The sequence below is a fragment of the Phyllobates terribilis genome, unplaced genomic scaffold (assembly GCF_046119375.1).
Source record: "Phyllobates terribilis strain yellow unplaced genomic scaffold, ASM4611937v1 Scaffold_9__5_contigs__length_417890890, whole genome shotgun sequence".
Lineage (NCBI taxonomy): Eukaryota > Metazoa > Chordata > Amphibia > Anura > Dendrobatidae > Phyllobates > Phyllobates terribilis.
Window position 1 is genome coordinate 253648369 of NW_027362769.1, and position 20753 is coordinate 253669121.

The window sequence follows — 20753 nt, forward strand, 5'->3', positions numbered from 1 at the left end:
TGGCACAAGTATTACCGATGCCTAGGATTTTGGGCCATAGTTCCATCAGGGTTACTGCCACCTCATCCTTAGTCATACATTTTAAAGGGCCATTAGGCGGACCTTATTCATAAATTTTGGAAGCCTAGCAGGCGGTCCTCACTCATACATTTTGGAGGGCCTCATCCTCCATCTCCGAATTGAAGTCCATATTAGTCACAAGTTGGAAGCACTGCAGCACTGCCTTGGCAAAGCAGCAACAGGCTCTGATGTATCTCATTTGTTTAGGTGACAAACAGCACACCACTACAGAGTTGTACAAAGGTACAGTAGTCAAGTCAGATTTGTGGCAACCATCGTGGAACCAACAACCAGGCATGGTCATGTGTTGTAATGGCTGTAACCTGGTGACGGCTCTGAAGCTTGGCAACCTCTCACACATACCATGCCTGGCCCACCTGCTCAACTTAGTGGTTCAGCGGTTTATAAAAGCCTACCCAGATTTGCTTGAGGTACTCGTGAAGGTACGCCACGTGTGCGCCCATTTCACAAGTCAGCTACAGATGCTGCCAATCTGACAGTGTTGCAGTTGTTCTTGCAAGTACTAGCTTACTGACTGCTGTGCAATTTGCAGCATAACTATCCTGCTTTTGCACCAAAGTGTGCTTTAGGTTTCTCCTGTGGACAGAGACTCAGAGCTAATTTTTCAGGACATCCAACAGGGCTTGTGTGAATGGGCACTGCCAAAAGAGATGCAAGAATGTTTACTTAGTGTTTGATTATGTTTTCTTTGAATTTCTCACAGACTTCTTGAATAGGAGGAGGTTACTGGAACTTGAATTCATTACTCCTTGATGAAGCAGCAGGGAGACAGTCCTTTGAGGATTTTCTTCAGCACCAGGTACCATTATTAGGCCTTAGCAATGCCAAGTCAGAGTGGTGGGAGATATTCAAACAACAGATGGCAAGATTATTCCAACAGCTCTTGAAACTCAGAAGCATGACGAGAGATTGCCTGTATCAGAGCCTGAAGAGAAGACTCGAGCATCTTGTCTCAAAGATGGTTGCCAAGAGGCATTCTCCAGAGTGAAATCTGTTAGGCGTCGGGCATTTGCTGGATTCGAAATGGGTTCAGAACCATGAGTGGATTCTGTGGTCTCCTATTCTGGTCCAGCCAGGGCTGATGCTGCTCAGCATCGTTGTCAGTCCCAACGCCTAGCTGGTGCACGAGATGTACAAGTTGTCTCTCGGGTCTTTGTTCCTAGCAACACAAAGCATAGGTTGCGAAGGGAAACAGGGCTGCTACAGCCGAAGTCCAGGATTCACTGCACTGAGCATGCCCGTGACATGGCGGACCGTGATTGGTGGTTTGGGAGTCAGCTGATCCGGTGACCTGGCACCGCCTGATTGGTCGTGGGTGACGTCACCAATAGTGCAATGGTGGGCAGGGCTTAATCTTTAAATAGCCCGCCCACAAACATGGTGGCGCACTCTGATCATTGAGCTATGATGGTGTTGTTGTGTTGATGCTTGGTCGTTTGGGCTCCACGTGTGCTTTAGCTTCTGTCAGGCTGGTTTAGTGGGGGATAGACAGCCTTAGATGGAGGGAGGCAGGTAGCTTCGTCTGACAGTCTGGCTCCGACAAAGGGGTCGCCATACACCCCGAGCAGTCTGCAGATGCCGTATTCCCGGCACCGCCTGTAAGCCACGTGGAGAGATACTCCTCAGTCCGGTAGCACAGCGGCTGGAAGCACGTATACGCTGGCGTGTATCACACACGTATCCTAGCACCTTCTGAGTAGTCCCTGTGCTGTAAACAGGGCTACAGATACATTATTTATCGTACATCTCTCATGCAGTTAACGGAGATAGTGCGAATCTCTATTCCCGTTCCGGTGTGCAGTAACACGGAAGGGATTGTTATTTAAGTTGATTGTTTTACCTTCTTACCCGGAAGGTGTTCAGCTGCAGTCCTCCAGGCTGCATCGCGGACCCCGGGTTCGGTTGCTTTCCATTATTTAATAAAGTTGTTTGCAACCGTCCCCTTAACAGAAATCCTTGCTTAAGAGATGCCAGTATGTTAAGCATGCATCCTTGGTTTTTGAGAGAGATTATGGAAAGTACCGCTTGTCCAACCCTTGCAAAAGCTGTGTGTTGTAAGTGAATTATAAGATAGTGATGGGTCTGATAGATAGTATAGGTTAACTGAGCAGGTCCAGAACAGGGATTCTGGAAGTCGTCAGTGCCTACTACTCCCATCTCTTCTGAGGGAAGGAGCTGGATCAGGGGAAGATGTTGACTTTCCTGGCTGAGGCTGTCCCTGAGCCTGGAGTAAACCTCTTGCTTGGTGTTTTGATGTTGGAGATCAAAGAAGAGAAAGTTAGACTGCAATTAGTGGGTTCCTGCCCAAAAAATCACCAGGTCTAGTTGGCTTAACATCCACATTTTACATGACTTTTAGGGACTCCTTGGTCCCTCTCATGACCCAGGTATTCATTGAGTGACTATTCTCAGGTACCTTGACAAATTTATTGAGAGAGTCAGATCGGGTCAACCATTAGTACTTCTGGTCCATTCTCTTAAAGTATGGTCTGCCTTGGGTGGTTCATGGGCTGGCTGAAGACTTTGTATGCAGGGACTGAGACATTCCCTCTGGTGAATGATTGAGTTGAACAACCCTTTGGGGTGGGGCAGGGTGTCAGTCAGGGCTATCCATCAGGACTGTCAGCTTAGCCCCTTGCTATGCGCAACTGCGATTGATCCCTTCTTTAGGAGGGTCGATTGGGGACCATTGGTGGCAGTGCAGATGGGCAAGGCAGTGCCGGAAAACATACTCAATGAGGGGGTTACCTATTTACTTATTCACACATGCTCCATTTACATATGGGCAAGCAGCTTGCCATTTAGTGTTGCAAAAGCACCATTACGCCTGTGTCACCTTAGAAACCGGATATCCTGTTTGCATGAGTTCTCCCATATAACTCTGCCATTGGTAATAGATTTGGTTGATGAGATTATCTCCTATCTATAGACTCCTTCACACTTCCCCTGATGAAGCTGCACGCATGCAGCGATATGCGTGGGGGTTATCTTCTTGATTCATGGGCCATGTAGGTTTCTATTCTATTGCTATGCACATCGCCATGTCTCTCATAACCCCTATCCTTTTCTCGCATTGGATCATTTTTACCGGAGTTCTTGAGGGTATTTGCCAATTGATTTCCATTTGTGGTTGCTTCTCACTATTAAGTTTGCAATTTTGATTGTGGTATTTACCTCATCTTTTGGTCAACACTATTACCACAGGACCTAATAATAGGGACTTAGGATGTGCTTGGTTTGATTTTTGGTTATGCAGCTTTTTATGTCTTGTTTTTTATGCCCTTTATAGTCAGTAATTGTTTAATATAATCTGGGTCCACGTCTATGGCATAATCAGTGTTTTTTTACCTCCTGCATTTATATCTTTTGCATTTGTGCCCTTTATCACTTGATATAGTGTATAATGTAATGTTTTTATAACTTTGTATTGTGTTTTGTGTATAATAAAATTTTGACTTTTATGGGTGTTCTCATCACTCTTGCATTGCTTTTTGTTTGGATATAGGCCGCACATCATGGCACATGTTGCCACAATATGTGTTGCCCAATTCCTTACCAATGTCTTGGGCTACACCGATTATTGTCATAGTGTTATGATGTGCGTAATGACATCAGTGGCCTATTCAGCACTGGAAGACCTAGTGCAGCATGGATATGGAGGAAGAGAATATCATGCATGGTGGAACAGTAAAAGAGAGAATACAGGCTGTCGCAATGCGATATGTAAGCGATGAGGAGAGTATTATTTTTTTTTTTTCCTCTGACACCCTATACTTGTTATGATCTGAAGTCTGGAGGGACCCAAGTGCTAATAATAACATTTGATTAGATGTACAATTTCCTAGCCAAAATTAAGTGATCTGATGAATTTGATAGTTCACTCAAAATTTTAATACCCACATTTAAAGTTTCTATTGAGCAGGACACATCTTAAGGTATGTGTAAAATTCCAAGTAAAAAACTTCCAGCTTCTTCTCATCTGAGAACCAAAGATGAGATTTGGAACATTTTGATGTACTTTTCTGTTCATAAATTCATACCGTGACAAGGTTTTTATTGATATTCTAACATAATATTTATTTTTATAAAATGAGGACTTTTTTAGTAATTGTTAGGAGCTGCCCACTTACTAAAGACTATGATACTTTTCCAGCAACAGACCACCATTTTTGTCAATATTATTATTGTGTGCAATTAGTGATTTACTTGTTATGTTTTATATAGTTCTGCTTACTTGTCAGTATGTAAGATTCACTTGTAAAATGTCCAGCATTCCACTAATCTCATCTTTATCTCAGGAGTCCATTGTTTCAACAGCCAATAATCTCATTAGGTGAGTGTAGATTGAGACACAGTGGAGCCGTCACCACAGGGGGTCTTACAGGCAGTCTCAGATGAAGGCTTCTAGAAAATTCTTCATTGCTTTTTAGCTAACAGTAAATGCTTAAGGGGGAGAGTGATCACTTCTGAACTGGGATGGGACTGATCCCAGCAAAAGAAAGGACAGACATGTTTTAGTCAGAGTTGTGTGAAAGGATTGAAGGAAGAGGATGGAGACCGTGGACTTGGAAGGATGGATTGATAAACATGTGACCATTATGGATTATGTCGTTTGGATTTAAACGTTCTTAAAAGGACTGCTGCTACTGGATACCTGTGCTTTCATCATTTTATCTGCTGTCTAGAGGACCATGGACTGTGGCTACAGACTATACTGGCGGGAGATAAGAAATTTGTGTGCCAAACAAAAGTTGGGAGACAGTGAGTATGGCCTTATACAAAGCCAGTGGAACTTGAGGACTGAGAGAACTGTATTTTGGCCATTTACCTGGAATTGCTTTATTACCATGGCTGTGATCCATAAAATATTGTTGCATCGTTAACCTACCTAGGTGATTACTTACAACCCACAACCTCAGATCTTTACAAGTGGTGGCAGCTGTAGGATCACCTATCTCTGGACAGCATACCAGGGAAAGTTACTGAGAGGTGACTTAGCAGAATAAATGGCAGACTCCATCTACAAGAGGCTCAAGAAGGAGGAGCTGAGAGCCCTTTGCTCTGAGAGAGAGCTAAAGAGGTTGCCAGAGGACAATCGGGCGACCTTAATGCAACGCTTGGACGATTGAGACCAGGAACAACCACATGAGGAGGTCAGTTCAGATGTGGATGAGGGACAACAGCCCAGGGCAGTCATCCAGATGGTGGAGGATCGACAGACTAAGTTGAGGCGGATGCTGGACTTGCTAGGAGATCGGGTTACGGAGATAGAGCAGGCGGCTGTGTTAAGCAAATATCTGGGTGCGCTTGTAGCAGTACACCAACCCGCTCCATTGCAGAGGACAGTGGATAACAGGAGAGAGGGGCCCGCATATTTAAGGTAGCGGGATATACCACAGTTCAATGAGGACACCTCGGATGTTGATGAACAACTCCGATTATTTGAGAACCTCTGTATGCCTCATGAGGTATCAGTCAGTGACTGGCCCAGATTTTTGAGTGTTGGCCTGACCAGAAAAGCAAGAGAAGCTTTTAATAACTTGTCTTCTGGGGATCAGAGATGTTACTATACCATTCGCAGCACATTGCTAGAGAGGTATGCGGTCACTCCGGAAACCTACCGGAGGAAGTTTTGGGAGACTGACAAGCCCGCTGCACACCCACATCGGGAGTTTGCCAACACACTACATATGGCATGAACTTGGTGGATAGAAGGACTGAGGGCTCAGGAAGCATAACATGTAATGGATATAGTCATGCTGGAACAATTTATGTCAAAGCTCCCAGGTAATTTAAAAGAATGGGTGGCAGATAGAAAACCACTCAGCCTGGATGAGGCTGCAAGATTGGCTGATAATTGGTCTGCTAATCGACCAGGGCAACGTGGAAGTACAGCCCCAGTAAGTCGGGAACAGGAGCATACAGAGAGGGCATTGAAACCCATGGACTGGCTAGAGGAGGAACGGCAGGGAGCTCGGACTTCACAGAGAGGGGAAGGTTGCCCAAGTATGGCCCGTGTTGGAGCGAGGAAGGCTTGACTCCGGAACCTCAGTCACATTGATAAAAGACCATTTAGTACCGGACCATTGTATTGTCTCCAGCAGCCGTATGTTAGTCAATGTAGCCGGAGGAGAATCTTTTAACATTCATAGGGCCCGACTACATTTAGACTGGGGTCACAGTCATGGAATGGTGAATGTAGGAGTAGTGCGGCACCTACCAGTAGATGTGTTGCTGGGAAACAATCTGGGAGCAGGATTGGTGTGCCACTGGGCCAATGTTGTAACCGGAAGCCAAGGACCAGTTCACACTGCATCAGCCGATAGGGAAACGAGCAATATCAACATGTCAGCGGTGAGTGATACACAAAATGCAATGACTGTCACAATGAAGGAATGTAATCTGAGGGAGGTAAATTACATCAGGGAGGAGGCCCAGGGACTTCGGGACACTGGATCTACCATCACCCTGGTCAGCCCAGATACTGTCCCCCCAGAGCTCTCTTTACCAGGCCGCCAAGTGACCATCCCCCTAACTGGGTATCACCACTCTGGGGGTGGTCTCAATGGATACAAGTTTGGCTCTCATTGGGCATGTGGGGAGTTTCCCAGGTCAAACCAGGGATCAGGGAGGGGAAATGGAGGACCCCGCGGAAAGGACAGACCCCTGATCCAGCGAATTAAATACAGAGTCCTCGTCTCAGGGCTTCCCTCATCGGGAAGTTGTCAGGATCTGAAAGACCATATGAGAGAAGCTGGAGATGTCTATTACGCTGACGTATACCAGGGTGGAATGGGGACTGTGGAGTATATTTGCAAGGACGACATGAAATATGCTTTGAGGAAACTGGATGATGTAAAGTTTCGTTCTCATAAAGGTGAGACCTCTTACATTCATGTCCGTGCTGAAAAAGTGGGGGAGCTATGTGAGGAGCTGCTCACTTACTAAAGACTATGATACTTTTCCAGCAACGGACCACCATTTTTGTCAATATTATTCTTGTGTATTATTAGTGATTTACTTGTTATGTTTTATATAGTTCTGCTTACTTGTTAGTATGTAAAATTCACTTGTAAAATGTCCAGAATTCCACTAATCTCATCTTTATCTCAGGAGTCCATTGTTTCAACAGCCAATAATCTCATTAGGTGAGTGTAGATTGAGACATAGTGGAGCCAATCACATATATAATAAGTACAGTGACAGTGTTGGTTACTGTACTTGTCATTTAGTGTTAAAATAAAGGATTTATTAAAAAAAAAATTGGCGTGGGGTTCCCCGTAATTTTAGTCTCTAGCGGAGATAATACCCACGGAGCTTCCCAGGGTACTAATATTAGCCCCCAGCTGAATACGTCGCCTTTACTAGCTATTAAATAGGGGGACCCAAAAAAAAATGACGTGGGGTCCCCCCTATTTTAATAGCTAGCAAAGGCTAGGCAGACAGCTGGGGGCTGATATTAGTAGCCCAGGAAGGGTGCCATGAGTATTGGCCCCCTCCAAGGCTAGAAACACCAGCTGTCAGTCACCCCAGAAATGGCACATCCATAGGATGCGCCAATTCTGGCACTTAGCCTCGCTCTTCCCACTACCCTGTAGCAGTGGCAGTGGGGTAATAGGGCTAGGGTTGATGTCAGCTTATAATGCCAGCTGACATCAAGCACAGGTTAGTAATCGAGAGGCATCTATAAGACACCCCCATTACTAACCCCATAGTGAAAGTTAGAAAAAAACATAAACACCCAGAATAAAGTCGTTTAATTGAAATAAAGACACAATTCTTTAATGTTCTAAATTAAACTCTAGTTACCGTATCTCCCATTCCAGCTGAAGCCAACAATCTCCTGCAATAAAAGTAAAATAAAAAAACCAACCTCATCCTTACCTTTCCATGGTTACCAGGATGGCTTCAGCTCTGCTACATTGACATGACAGGCTGGATCGCAGCAGAATGCTGCCATCCAGCTTGACGTGCCGCAGACACTGAGAAGCTCCTCGTCACCGCTTGAGCAGGAGAATTCTCCCATGCTGGGACGGCATTGAGATGGCAGGCTGGATGGTAGCAGAATGCTGCCATCCAGCTTCTCATCCTTCAGAGACATTGCCTGCACTCCGCAGTGTCTCTGAAGAATGGAATGCTGGATGGTAGCGTACTGCTACCATCCAGCCTGCCATCTCAATGCCTGCGCTCCGCAGTGTCTCTGAAGGATGACAAGCTGGATGGCAGCGTTCTGCTACCATCCAGCCTGCCATCTCTATGCCGTCCCAGCGTGGGAGAATTCTCCTGCTCAAACGGTGACGTCATTTGCCGGCACCGCATGCGCAGGATAAATCTCCCACGCTGTCAATGACATCCATGAGGTGAGCTGTGTTCATTGGACATGAACTCGGCTAATCTGGATGCCTCTCCATTACTAACCTGGGCTTGATGTCAGCTGGCATTGTAATCTGACATCAACCCCATCCCTATTACCCCACTGCCACCGCAACAGGGCAGTGGGAAGAGAGAGGCTAAGTGCCAGAATTGGCGCATCCTATGGATGCGCCATTTCTGGGGTGGCTGACGGCTGGTGTTTCTAGCCTGGAAGCGGGCCAATATTCATGGTACCCTTCCTGTGCTATTAATATCAGCCTCCTGCTGTCTGCCTTGCCTTTGCTAGCTATTAAAATAGGGGGGACCCCACATAATTTTTTTGGGGTCCCCCTTTTTCATAGCTAGTAAAGGCTAGGTATTCAACTGGGGGCTGATATTAGTAGTCTGGGAAGCTCCATGGGTATTACCCCCTTCCCAGGCTTCAAACATCTGGCCCAGCCATCTGCTTAATGTCCGCTAGAGACTAAAAATACGGGGAACCCCACGCCAATTTTTTTTTTTAATAAATCCTTTATTTTAACACTAAAATACAATAACCGACACTGTCACTGTACTTATTATATATGTGACTGACATGTTTACATTTATCTAATCTATGTGTGATGCCCTATTCTTTCTGTTCTAAATTGTCGGGTACCGATGTATGCCGCTGATGAATTGCCGGCCGGCTTTTTTAAAGAGACGGGTGCATGAAAACTCTATTATTTTTTTTTTAATAAATCCTTTATTTTAACACTAAATAACAAGTACAGTAGCCAACACTGTCACTGTACTTATTACACTGCTCAAAAAAATTAAGGGAACACTCAAATAACACATCCTAGATCTGAATGGATGAAATATTCTCATTGAATACTTTGTTCTGTACAAAGTTGAATGTGCTGACAACAAAATCACCTAAAAATCATCACTGGAAATCAAATTTACTAACCAATGGAGGCATCGATTTGGAGTCACCCCCAAAAGTAAAGTGGAAAAACACACTACAGGCTGATCCAACTTTGATGTAATATCCTTAAAACAAGTCAAAATGAGGCTCAGTATTGTGTGTGGCCTCCACGTGCCTGTATGACCTCCCTACAATGCCTGGGCATGCTCCTGAAGAGGTTGCAGATGGTCTCCTGTGGGATCTCCTCCCAGACCTGGACTAAAGCATCTGCCAACTCCTGGACAGTCTGTGGTGCAACGTGACGTTTGTGGATGGAGCGAGACATGATGTCCCAGATGTGCTCAGTCGAATTCAGGTCTGGGGAACGGACGGGCCAGTCCATAGCTTTAATGCCATCATCTTGCAGGAACTGCTGACACACTCCAGCCACATGAGGTCTGGCATTGTCCTGCATTAGGAGGAACCCAGGGCCAGCGGCACCAGCATATGGTCTCTCAAGTGGTCTGAGGTTCTCATCTCGGTACCTAATGGCAGTCAGGCTATCTCTGGCGAGCACATGGAGGGCTGTGCGGCCCTCCCAAAGAAATGCCACCCCACACCATTACTGATCCATTGCCAAACTAGTCATGCTGAAGGATGTTGCAGGCAGCAGATCGCTCTCCACAGCATCTCCAGACTCTGTCACTTCTGTCACATGTGCTCAGTGTGAACCTGCTTTCATCTGTGAAGAGTACAGGGCGCCAGTGGCGACTTTGCTAATCCTGGTTTTCTGTGGCAAATGTCAAGTGTCCTGCATGGTGTTGGGCTGTGAGCACAACCCCCATCTGTGGATGTCAGGCCTTCATACCACCCTCATGGAGTCGGTTTCAAACCGTTTGTGCAGACACATGCACATTTGTGGCCCGCAGGAGGTCATTTTGCAGGGCTCTGGCAGTGCTCCTCCTGTTCCTCCTTGCACAAAGGTGGAGGTAGCGGTCCTGCTGCTGGGTTGTTGCCCTCCTATGGCCCCCTCCATGTCTCCTGGTGTACTGGCCTGTCTCCTGGTAGCACCTCCAGCCTCTGGACACTACGCTGACAGACACAGCAAACCTTCTTGCCACAGCTCGCATTGATCTGCCATCCTGGATGAGCTGCACTACCTGAGCAACTTCTGTGGGTTGTAGAGTCCGTCTCATGCTATCACGAGTATGAAAGCACAACCAACATTCAAAAGTGACCAAAACATCAGCCAGAAAGCATTGGTACTGAGATGTGGTCTGTGGTCACCACCTGCAGAACCACTCCTTTATTGAGTGTGTCTTGATAATTGCCAATAATTTCCATCTATTGTCTATTCCATTTGCACAACAGTATGTGAAGTTGATTGTCAATCAGTGTTGCTTCCTAAATGGACAGTTTGATTTCACAGAGTTTGATTTACTTGGAGTTATATTCTGTTGTTTAAGTGTTCCCTTTATTTTTTTGAGCAGTGTATATGTGACTGAAATGTTTCTGTCTATCTAATCTATTTGTGATGCTCTATTCTTTCTGTTCTAAATTGTCGGGTACCGGTGTATGACGCTGCTGAATTGCCGACTTTTCATGTTTCACTGTGAGCATTGTTCCCATCGATTTGAGCAATCACTGTAATGCCACAACCACCATGGGTGTGACATTACAGTGAGTGGCATACAATCCCTGCATGATTGGCTCTCTAAATAGCGCCAAACATGCAGGACGGGGACCCGAGCTCCCGTCCGAGCATCTCGAGTACTGAGATTCTCGGGCGAGTACCGAGCAGTGGCTAGCCTGCTCGCTCATCACTACTTACAACCCACAACCTCAGATCTTTACAGTAATGAAGCTTTTTGTTTACAAAGTCCCTAAACATATTCTAATTAGATCTTTATAGAAGCATATAATTCTCAAAAGGACATCAGAAAAAGATACATTTTTAAAATATCAGTGAAAAATTCAAAATAATAATAATTAAATTCTCTTTGGAGTTAATTTTACTATTAGGAATTCTGTTAATAAAAAACTATATATTCAACAACATAATTTACTTAACAGTTGAAATATTTTATGGAGTAAACACTACACTTTTGAAGTACAGTATCAACTTGACAGATTTAGGAACATAAGCAAGGCCATAGGGGAAATGCAACATTATACTTCTCTGAATATGTTGTGTATTTTTTCATATTTCATTATGTGGATCTCATATGAGTGTTGTCTAGCTGTAAAGCTCTCTTGAATGAATGCTTATAATATAGTCAGCACTATGGTCATAATAAAAAGCTTGTTTAGTTCCTAGTTGCACAGTATGAATGATGGAAAAGTAGCATATGATCAGCTGGAGTGGCCCAGAGGCTGTTATTACAACAAAAAAAATCTTAGACAGATGTTATTGTCACACATGAAGCACAATTTGGTGTTATTTACTAGCTGAAAAGATGGCTTTCCATCTTGAGCATTATGATTGATAAAGTAACTATGCCAAGTTGTGAATTCTAGCCATCATTCCCAAGTTCAAATTACAATAACAAATATATACAGTATACAGTCTGCCGTTTCAAAATGTGCTTTCAAAATAAGCATGAGGAAAAAAATAAGAAAAATTTACAATGATTTTCCCTTTTATATGACTCTCTAGAGTTGAATGTCTCATTTACCATTTCCAAGGTATGTGGATACATGTTTGTTGCATCAGGATAAAAAAATCAATTGATTGATTTTAACACATTTACAACAATACTTTTCTGTTCATGTCCTCATTGTAAAAACAGTAGTTTTATAGTTTTACGGTGTTTTAGGCATATAATAAATGACATGAATATGCAAAAATACACTGCTCAAAAAAATAAAGGGAACACTCAAATAACACATCCTAGATCTGAATGAATGAAATATTCTTATTGAATACTTTGTTCTGTACAAAGTTGAATGTGCTGACAACAAAATCACCCAAAAATCATCAATGGAAATCAAGCCTATTAACTAATGGAGGCCTGGATTTGGAGTCAACCCCAAAATTAAAGTGGAAAAACACACTACAAGCTGATTCAACTTTGATGTAATGTCCTTAAAACAAGTCAAAATGAGGCTCAGTATTGTGTGTGGTCTCCACGTGCCTGTATGACCTCCCTACAATGCCTGGGCATGCTCCTGATGAGGTTGCAGATGGTCTCCTGTGGGATCTCCTCCCAGACCTGGACTAAAGCATCTGCCAACTCCTGGACAGTCTGTGGTGCAACGTGACGTTTGTGGATGGAGCGAGACATGATGTCCCAGATGTGCTCAGTCGAATTCAGGTCTGGGGAACGGGCGGGCCATTCCATAGCTTCAATGCCATCATCTTGCAGGAACTGCTGACACTCTCCAGCCACATGAGGTCTGGCATTGTCCTGCATTAACATGAACCCAAGGCCAACCGCAACAGCATATGGTCTCACAAGTGGTCTGAGGATCTCATCTCGGTACCTAATGGCTGTCAGGCTACCTCTGGAGAGCACCTGGAGGGCTATGCGGCCCTCCAAAGAAATGCCACCCCACACCATTACTGACCCACTGCCAAATCGGTCATGCTGAAGGATGCTGCAGTGGGTTGTACTGTAGACACCGCCTCATGCTACTGTACCTATAGGGGTGAGAGCAGTGACAAAATGAAAAAATGACCAAAACAATAGCCAAAAAGGATGAGAACAGAGAAATGGTCTGTGGTCACCACCTGCAGAACCACTCCTTTATAGGGGGTGTCTTGCTAATTGCCCATCATTTCTACCAGTTGTCTGTTCCATTTGCACAACAGCAGGAGAAATTGATTCACAATCAGTGTTGCTTCATAACTGGACAGGTAAATTTCACAGAAGTGTTATTGACTTGGAGTTACATTGTGTTATTTAAGTGTTCCCTTTATTTTTTTGAGCAGTGTATTATTGTAGCAATGGGCGCTCACATTGATGTTGCCTAAAATTTTCAAATCACTTAAAAAACATTGTTTAAAAACATTAAAGGACTAAATTATTATTAAACCATATGAGGTTTAAAAGATGAACTAAACTTTAAAAAACAAAATTATGGCCAATTTAGGTTCTCTCTTTACTCTTTTTGCACTACCATAGTAATGTCTGATATTAGACATATTTTTAATCAAAATCCATAAAATCCTGATGAATTCCAATTTTGTATTTTTATATTTTACTCAAGGTGTGGTAATTAGGTGAGATAGTAGGCAAGATACCACTATTCTTTCTTATTACATTAGCTTGTAAACTGCCAAATCTTCTAGTGTTGACTTAAATCTGGAGTAAATCCCTTGTGTCTTTTGACAGCTGTTTAGGAAATTGTATCCTCTAATTTTACTTTTGAAGTTTTAAAAGTAGGTTTAAAATATTCTGCAGAAAATCCCTAAATTGTTGCCCTTCATTGAATCTTCTATAGATACAGATTGTGCAGAAAGGTGCAAAATCAAAAATAGGCATATAGTCACAAAAAATATGTTTGAACAAGTTGAGCTCTGGAAAAACAAAACACATTAAAGTTGATGGGAATACAAAAACAGGGCACAAGCTGAATTATGAAGCATCATGGGAAATTAATTTTGAAAAATGAACTATAATACCACCTTTGTGCTTTTTCAACCAATAATTGGCATGTACATGAGCCTAGGAGAGACATCATAGGTGGGAAGGCAGACAAAAGCAGTCTGAGTTGCATTAAAATAGAAATATATACAGTACAGACCAAAAGTTTGGACACACCTCATTTAAAGATTTTTCTGTATTTTCATGACTATGAAAATTGTACATTGACACTGAAGGCATCAAAACTATGAATTAACACATGTGGAATTATATACTTAACAAAAAAAGTGTGAAACAACTGATGATATGTCTTATATTCTAGGTTCTTCAAATTAGCCACCTTTTGCTTTGATGACTGCTTTGCACACTCTTGGCATTTTCTTGATGAGAGGTAGTCACCGGAATTGGTCTTCCAATAATCTTGAAGGAGTTCCCAGAGATGGTTGGCACTTGTTGGCCCTTTTGCCTTCGCTCTGCGGTCCAGCTTACCCCAAAACATCTCGATTGGGTTCAGGTCTGGTAACTGTGGAGGCCAGGTCATCTGGCGTAACACCCCATTACTCTCATTCTTGGTCAAATAGCCCTTACACAGCCTGGAGGTGTGTTTTAGGTCATTGTCCTGTTGAAAAATAAATGATGGTCCAACTAAACGCAAACCGAATGGAATAGCATGCCGCTGCAAGATGCTGTGGTAGCCATGCTGGTTCAGTATGCCTTCAATTTTGAATAAATCCCCAGCAATGTCACCAGCAAAGCACCCCCACACCATCACACCTCCTCCTCCATGCTTCACGGTGGGAACCAGGCATGTAGAGTCCATCGGTTCACCTTTTCTGCGTCGCACAAAGACATGGTGGTTGGAACCAAAGATCTCAAATTTGGACTCATCAGACCAAAGCACAGATTTCCACTGGTCTAATGTCCATTACTTGTGTTCTTTAGCCCAAACAGGTCTCTTCTGCTTGTTACCTGTCCTTAGCAGTGGTTTCCTAGCAGCTATTTTACCATGAAGGCCTGCTGCACAAAGTTTCCTCTTAACAGTTGTTGAAGAGATGTGTCTGCTGCTTGAACTGTGTGTGGCATTGACCTGGTCTCTAATCTGAGCTGCTGTTAACCTGCGATTTCTGAGGCTGGTGACTCGGATAAACTTATCCTCAGAAGCAGAGGTGACTCTTGGTCTTCCTTTCTGGGGCGTTTCTCATGTGAGCAAGTTTATTTGTAGCTCTTGATGGATTTTGCAACTGCACTTGGGGACACTTTCAATGTTTTCCCAATTTTTCGGACTGACTGACCTTCATTTCTTAAAGTAATGGTGGCCACTCTTTTTTCTTTACTTAGCTGCTTTTTTCTTGCCATAATACAAATTCTAAAAGTCTATTCAGTAGGACTATCAGCTGTGTATCCACCAGACTTCTGCACAACACAACTGATGGTCCCAACCCCATTAATAAGGCAAGAAATCCCACTTGTTAAACCTGACAGGGCACACCTGTGAAGTGAAGACCATTTCCGGTGACTACCTCTTGAAGCTCATCAAGAGAATGCCAAGAGTGTGCAAAGCAGTCATCAAAGCAAAAGGTGGCTACTTTGAAGAACCTAGAATATAATACATATTTTCAGTTGTTTCACACTTTTTTGTTAAGTATATAATTCCACATGTGTTAATTCATAGTTTTGATGCCTTCAGTGTTAATGTACAATTTTCAAAGTCATGAAAATACAGAAAAAATTTTAAATGAGAAGGTGTGTCCAAACTTTTGGTCTGTACTGTACAAATACATGCAATTCAAAATGACGATATATAAAAATATCATAGACAAGCCCCTGTGTATTTGTTAAATTCACCTCAATAGTTTTTGCAATAAAAAGGTTACGTTTTACCCTTCAATTATTGTCTTTAAGATGTCTTTCTAGTAGATTTGTTACCTTTCTGCCTTCATTCCTTATACCAGGGTGCAGCTTCTGCATTTAGCCAAAATGTGTATACTGTATATTTTGGGCTATAAGACGCACTGGCCCAAAAGACGCACCCCAAATGTAAAGGAAGAAAGTAGGACAAAAAAAATAATTTTTAATGTGAAAATAGGGGTCCGTCTTATAATTCAAATTGATCTTACCGTGGGGGGGGTAGCGGCAGTGGAGCGGGATCACAGAAGGCAGGAGCAGGGTTGCTTCTGCAGAAAATGAATGGCGGCAGGAGTGTGGCGATGTTAGGGTATCTGGGCTGGGAGAAGGGGGTTTCACAGCAGTGCGAGGCAGGAGCCAATGATCTCCTGGCGGTGGACTTCAAGAAAATGATGGTGGTGCAAGGCAGGAGCTGAGTTACACTGCCCATATTGTTCTCCCAGTGATGTGTTTCAGGAAAATAGCACTGGTGCATGCACAGATTTAGCTCTCGGCTCAATGATGAGCTGAGATCTCAATCTGTGCATGTAGTGGCACCATTTTCCTGAAGCCCACCAGTGGGAGATCAATGTCTCCTGCCTCACACTGCCGGTACACCCCCTCCTCCCAGCCCAGGGCTCACAGCATCGGCCCACTCCTGCCACCGCCGGCTTCCTGCAGTGGCAACCCTGCCTCCACTAACACTGCTCCACCATCGCCATTCCCTTTTCCCCCACAATGTACATTTGGACTATAAAACGCACCTCTATTTTCCTCTCAAATTTTGGGAAAAAAGTGCGTCTTATAGTTCGAATAATATGGTAAACTATTAATATCCAGGAATGCAAATCTTCAAAGGGTGACACCTTCTATATGCTGCCTATATAATAAATATAAACATTATTGTGCAAAAAATATATGAAGTAATGTTGTGAATGAATTATGGACCAGAAAAAACAAAATTCAAAATCACTGAAACATCCTTCTCTATGTGAAGCTAAATTAATTAATGAGCAGCTGACATTCTCTAGAAGAGAAAACATTTCCTTACTTGTTAGGAAAGAGGTGCTACATCAAAGTTGTATAGAACTGCCCCTAAGGTAGGCGATACATGTTCATCAAACCTGGCAATAGAAACACAATATTTCCACACCATATCGATAATAATCTGACGTTACATACAGTTACATAGCTACATAGGTTGAAAAAAGACCTGGATCCTTAAGTTCAATCTTTCTCCACCAATTATACATTTTATCACTAAATTAACAATTACCCACAATGTTATGTGTATAGAGGAAATCATCCAGCCCTTTTTTAAAAGCTGTTATAGTGTCTGCATTACTACCTCTTGTGGTCGGGCATTCCACAGTCTGACTGCTCTGACTGTAAAGAAGTCTTTCATATCGCCTTTCCTCCACTCATAATGAATGCCCCCTGGTCCTTAGTATGGTCCTTATTTCTACATATAAATGAGATCTCCTCTGAGACGTCTTTTATCTGGACAAGCCCAATGTTTCCAACCTCTCATCATATGAGAGGCCTTCCATCCCTTGTAATAATCTAGCTTCATCTGACTATAACTTCTGAATATCCTTTTTAAAATGTGGAGCCTAAAACTGGTTCCTATATTCTAGATGTGGCCTCATAAGTGATTTATAAAGGGGTAACGATACGTTGGGATTGCTGGATTTTCTATCTCTTTTTATACACCCTAAAATCTTATTTGCTTTTGCAGCTACTGCTTGACATTGAGTACTGCTTACTTGTAGCCAGAATTCTCAAGTCCTTCTCCTGTTCTGTAATCCCGAGTATACTCCCATTTAATGTATAAGCAGCAATAGGATTACTCCATCCTAGCTGCGTTACTCTACATTTATCAACATTAGTGTTGAGCCACCCCCGTAGTGTTCGAGTTATGTTCGGTTCGTCGAACACCCTCTATGTTCGTCGAACTGTTCGTCGAACACCTTCGAACACCGTTAAAACTAATGGCAGACAAACAAAAACGCATAGAAACACATAGAAAACACCTTCAAAGGTGTCCAAAAGCTGACAAACTGCTCAGAAGACACAACTAACACATGGAAAAGTGACAAGTACATATAGTCATGCGAAAAGAAGAGAGGTGGAGGAGTAAAAGGAGGGGGAGACACAGATATAGGCATGTCATGCCTTCTAAAACCAAAAAAGTGCGAAGCCGACATGGCCAGTCCGTTCCTGCCCGTGCGACCTCCGTGTCGCCGGGTTTGTGCCAGAGCTGCGGTGGACCCTGACGGCCAGCCCCCCTCTCTCAATACTGGTGCCTGTCCGCTGGTGGGTCGAGCCCCCCTGCGGTGGGGGGGAGTAACATCTGCAGAAGAAAGACCATATTTCAGCCAAACTAAGATGTTTACTTCTTTTCGTGGACAATGTAATACAATCCCTTTCTTACGGACACGCCCATCGCTACAAATTCCAGATGAGGCAAAAAAACAGCAGGTGCTTCAACGGATATCAAGTGCTCCTTCAAGTGGGCTCTCCTCCACCTCAACTTCAACATCACAAATACTCCAGTCCTCAGAGGTGTCACCCCAATCGCACTTGCTTCCTCACAGCTCCCAAGTCTCCAGCTGCTCGTCTGAGTATGGGGTAACACAGATGGTTGAGTCTGCACAGCTGTTTACTCCTACTATAGCCTGGGAAACGGAGGTCTGCTCCAGATCTTCTGTTAATCCAGACGAGGAAATGATCTGCCCTGATGCCCAGAATCTTTGAGTCGAATCCAGGACCAGATGAAGAAGGTTCTGAGCATAATGTAGACCCTCGTTCCCAAACTGTAACTCCTGTTGGTGGAGACAATGATGAAGACGATGATGAGACTCAAATACCTGATTGGAGCGACAACTTGACTTTTCGGTCAGGGCAGGACAAGGTTGGCTCTGAGGACGACGGGTGTGAGAACACACAAGGTGATGATGACGAGGTTGGAGATCCCACTTACTGCCAACCCACAGTCAGCCAGTCGATGAGGTCAGCAGAGGAGGTGGAGGAGGATGTGACTAGCCCAGGGGATGGGGATGACTCGGTACCCGGGCCTTTGCCTGGCCTTTGGGATGTCGCGGTGGTCGGCTCCCGAGCCCGTACCCTGGGGTCAGTCTTTAAAAGGGTGGATAATTGTTAATTTTATAAGAGTTCGTGATGCCACCTGTGGTATCTGGTGAGAATCACCAGCACTGCAGTAGTCCACTGAGGCCGGTGATAAGGCAGCTCGATGGTATAGCTCCCCACAGGTGGAGCTAGGCCTCAGAAAAGCGTATGCAGGGGGAATGCAGAACAGGCGAGACCCAGCTGGATCAGAGCAAGAACGGGAACGAACAGGGTAGTCACTTCAGTACCTTTTACTGGTGGAAATTCAGGCACATCCCGGAGCACTGTAGGGTGAAGGGTGTATATCAGGATCCTCCACAATGAGCAGGTGTAGGGCCTCCTGTTTCTTGCCTCTGCGTAGTAAGTTTCTGACCTGCCTGGAGCTAGGCCTAACTTTGTCTCTGTCCTGCGCTGGCTGACCTTGTGGTAGGGCCTTGTCTTGGAGTTCACGCTCCCAGTATGCGGGGCCTAAGCGTCTCCTGGCTCTGTTACGTATCAGGACCTTAGCGATCATGGGACTTGTAGCTCTCCCGGGATTCCGGTTATGCCTTACTGGGTCATCGAGATCCCGATAAGCTCGGATCCAGTGTCCGGTAAATGCTTCGGGGTGAGCCGGTTAAGCTCCTATGCCCCCTATGTACTAACTCCACTCGCCTTCGTCCTACTCGGGCCCTCACTAGGCTATACACACTAACGGCAACTTGCCACGCTTCACCGATCTTATGGCACCGGCACACCTTAAGCTCTAACTGGGCTCCCTGAATCTAGCTAACAGGAGCCTCGTATTCCACTTCTGAACTATTAACTGAGTTCCCTAGACTAGACTGAGCTCCACTGCAGACTGACCTCTCTTAGGCTTCTCTACTGCAGGAACTCTTCAGAGGAACTGAACTGCCTAGCTTCACCTTCCCTATTTATATCCCTAACGAGCTCCCTCTGCTGGTCTGAGGTGGAAGGTGGAGATGTGTGAATGTTTATGGGGGCCTCTTGTGGAGGATTCCATCAATGCACTCAGCGCAGCTGGGCGTCACAGATGCTATTGACGACGAGGTTAGGTTGCGCCTTCCTGGACAGAGACGGAGTACTGGAAGCACGTCAACAACTGCATCTTCAACCACAACTCTGCCTCTGACCACATGTCGTAGTGGCTCTTCAGGTCGCATGGGCTCTAAGCCTTGCATAGCCAGGGAATTTTTTCAGATCGATAAGGATGACCCAACTTGTGTTATCTGTAATATTTGTTACCAAAAGCTAAGTAGAGGCCAAAAAATCCATAGTTTGAGTACTTCATGCATGAACCGTCACATGGATATGAAGCATAAGTTGCAGTGGGAAGCTCACTGTGCTACAATGCGGCCTAGCGGGCCGTTCCAACCACCGTCTGCCCCATCTTGTGCATCCACGGCCTCTTCATCCTCTGTGACTGGGGGGACAGCAGTCACACATGTTTTTGGACACAGAACTGCCACCTCTTTACCCGCAACAGCCAGTGTGATTGGCAGGTCATCATTTCATTTAGAAGTGGAAACACCAGCTGGTGTTGAGCGCTCTCCGACATCGAGAGCACCACCTTTGGATCAAGGCAACCTAACTTTTCCACCTGCATCTTCCTCACAGACCGGCAAGTTTGCCGGGGACACCCTACTCAACCCCGTCTAAGTACAACAGCCAGCCCTCGGTCCCTCAGATGTGGACAAGTAAAAGACCATTTCTTCCTAGCCATGACAAAGCTAAGAGGTTGAATTTCACCATCTGCAATCTGTTAGCTACAGAAATGCTGCCTTTCTGCCTGGTGGACACAGAGGATTTTCGAGACCTTATGTCCGTCGCAG

The 20753-nt window shown here is 44.4% G+C and overlaps 1 long non-coding RNA gene across 2 annotated transcripts in view; it reads right to left on the bottom strand.

The window, feature by feature from the left end:
- LOC141160950 (uncharacterized) overlaps positions 1-20753 on the bottom strand; it is a 162355-nt gene that overhangs the window by 24286 nt on the left and 117316 nt on the right. For both annotated transcript variants that reach the window (XR_012250592.1, XR_012250591.1), the window contains exon 4: positions 16844-16916. This is a non-coding gene — a long non-coding RNA (uncharacterized lncRNA). The remainder of the gene's footprint in view (positions 1-16843; positions 16917-20753) is intronic.